General features: G+C 42.7%; 1 pseudogene; it reads left to right on the top strand.

The window, feature by feature from the left end:
* Positions 1-976: 976 nt before the first annotated feature.
* Positions 977-2,730, top strand: LOC134079079 (GTPase IMAP family member 9-like; annotated as a pseudogene).
* The last annotated feature ends 441 nt before the right edge of the window (positions 2,731-3,171 follow it).

Consider the following 3,171-nt stretch of genomic DNA (forward strand, 5'->3'; position numbering starts at 1 on the left):
TCTGACTGCTCACACTGTACGTCCATACACAACTCGTCCGACTCTTCAATCCGGAACTTTATCCGCTGTGCTGCCATGCGGCTCCGTGTTGTCTACTTGCTTTCAGGGTTGCCAGGTCACGTGAGGAGAAATAAGAAGCGAAAATAAGCCCTAAAGAAGCGATCCCAAAAAGTTAGCATCCCCTCCCCGAACCCTTGTTCCATTTCTGGGGTGGTCATGTTAGAGAAGCCTACAGTTACAGCGTAGAGTTGACACAGAGGCATAGGTTCAAGATGCCCTCTGTGTATGTGTAGACACTGCGTGCAACTCGCAACTTCACGCCCAAAACCAAGCCCAAGTCACTTATAATAAGCGGACTGTGGCAGCACGGCTTGTTTTGTCGTCCGTATCTGTGTTGGCGCATGTGTAGTGTGACAGGTTGCTTTGTCGTCTGTATCTGTGTTCGCGCATGTGTAGTGTGACAGGTTGCTTTGTCGTCCGTATCTGTGTTCGCGTATGTGTAGTGTGACAGGTTGAGGTAAATCGGCTCGTAGCCTCACGAGGGGCGACCAGGATTTCTAACAGGTTTGATTTTCATCGGATCGATCGGGAGGTGGTCATGAGGTGGTAATCGCTTCTGGTTACCCCATGTATACTATACGATACGAGACGCATAACTGAGCCAAAATTCGGCCCGATCCCCAAAATAGTCGCACGACTCAAAAATCGTGTCAAAATGGGCCAAAAATCGCACAGTGTATGCCTAGCTTTAGAGACATATCCAAACAGATTGATGGCTGTAATGAAAGCAAAAGGAAGCTCTACAAAGTATTAAGTCAGGGGTATGATTACTTTTCCAACCCTGTTATGCTAGTTTTTATTTTTTTTAATTGATTTTCTGAACTGTTGACTTTATTTTGATGTTGTAATAAAATTTGATTTTTTTTATTTTTTAAATGGGTTTTGATTTCAGGCTGTAAGACAAAACAAGGGTATGATGACTTTCTATAGGCACCTGAAAATCACAGGTGAGATCTTTCAGGACATGTTTCACATCAGCAGTGAGTCAAGATGTAACTGTAGTCTCTTTAACTCCACAGAGAGGCGTGAGGCTTTGAGGATTGTGCTGCTGGGGAAGACTGGAGTGGGAAAGAGCGCTTCAGGAAACACCATCCTGGGGAGGGATGTTTTCATGTCAGGATTCCTCCCCTACTCTGTGACACCGAGGTGTGTGATGGGAAGAGCAAAGCTTGATGGGAGAAGTGTGTATGTTGTTGATACTCCAGGCCTGTTTGACACAGATCACAGTAATGGAGTCATCATGAGCAGGATCTTAGAGTGCATCCCTCTGTCCTCGCCGGGGCCCCATGTGTTCCTGGTTGTGATCCGGCTAGACTGTAGATTCACACAAGAGGAGCAGTACACAGTTGAAATGATTAAATCAATCTATGGTGAAGAATCAGCCAAGTACACAATGGTGCTATTCACTCACGGAGACCAACTGAGGGGAAGACCCATTGAACAATTTACCAGTAAGTGTAAGAACTTAAAGAGTTCACTAAGCAGTGCCATGGCGGATATCACGTGTTTAACAACGAGGACTCAGAGAATCGGTCTCAGGTCACAGAGCTGCTGCAGAAGATTGATGAGATGGTAGATAAGAATGGAGGAGGCTACTACACCACTGAGATGTACCAGAGGGCTGAAGCAGAGCTTGACATAAGGAAGGTACAGATTCTGAAAGAGACTGAGGAGAAGAGAAATAGAGAATGGGAGGACCTGGAGAAACACAATAAGGACAGGTTAGAGTTGGAGAGAGCTAGAGAAGAGCTTAGAAGAAGGCAGGAGGAAGAGGCAAGAGCAGCAGAGAAATGTACCATACTGTGATCTCTTTGGCCTTTTCTATTTTTTATTATTTTATTTGGATGGGATGGGACTCTGATTTGATTGATCTCAATGGTTGATATATCTGACCATTTTATAGTTGCTTTTTTGGTAACACTTCATAATAACTGTACACAATTCATAATGTATTAAGCATTTGTTACTTATTAGTTAATAGTTTGTTCATCATTAGTAATTTATTGTTCATGCATAATTCATCATCAGTTAAGCATTTGTTGCCAAAGTTATGAATAGTCTGTTCATAGTAAATAAACCCATTTCTAAAATATGACCTGCGAGAAGCTGGCCCCCCATGTTATTCAAAAATGATCAAAAACACTGCTATTCGTTTGTGCTACGTTTGTGCCAGTTTAAATTATTTAAATTATCGTTTGTGCTGTTAAAGCAATAGTTCGGAATTTTGGACATAGGACCTCATTTCCAACTCAGTCTGGGTGATATAGGTCGGTGAAGACCATTTTCAGTGAATTTCTGCCCTTCCTATGAGTTGCAGCGTTCATCTCGTGCTAATCTGGTGCCAAGATAACGCAAGTCAACGGTAACATCCAGCCTGCCACTGAAAACACTCCACAGAACACCCGAAACAAATACATTTTAACGTCAGACTATCGATGCACATGCCTAGTGTTGATAGAACCATGTTAGAAATAAAACGAACCTTGCATCGCATTGCAATAGCCTACTTTGTTCCCTGTATGGCAGTGGCGGATTGATATTGAGAAACTAGTCCCTCAAAATGTAATAAATCATTGAGTTGCAAGGTTAGTTTTATTTCTAAAATTATTCTATCAACACGGACATGTATATCGATAGTCCGACGATTTAATTGACTTGTCTCGGGTTTGCGGTGGAGTGAGTAAGACTGTTGTTGATGTCAGACTGATGTTACCGTAGAAATGTGTTAGCTCAAAACCAGCGTTAGCAAAGGGGGACGCTGCAACTGAAGGAAGGGGCTAAACGCGATAAAAACGGTCTCCACCGACCTATATCACCTCGGTAAAGTTGGAAATGAGGTCCTATGTCCAAAATTCCGAACTATTCCTTTAAGGGTTTTAAGAAATTAAAGTTGACATTTTCTGGCCAGTGATGTCACTCAGCCCCCCATACATGTCCAAATCTTCCAAAAATTGTCTCGATCGTTTGTGCCGATTTCTGCCGTTAAAATAAACGACTATGTGCGACTATGTTTTCTATGTTATTATGGTTTATTTATTACTCGCGTGACGTCACCAGCCCCCCATGAATGTCCAAAACTCCCCAAAATGGTCTCAATCGTTTGTGCTATGT

The sequence above is a fragment of the Sardina pilchardus genome, chromosome 4 (assembly GCF_963854185.1).
Source record: "Sardina pilchardus chromosome 4, fSarPil1.1, whole genome shotgun sequence".
Classification (NCBI taxonomy): Eukaryota; Metazoa; Chordata; class Actinopteri; order Clupeiformes; family Clupeidae; genus Sardina; species Sardina pilchardus.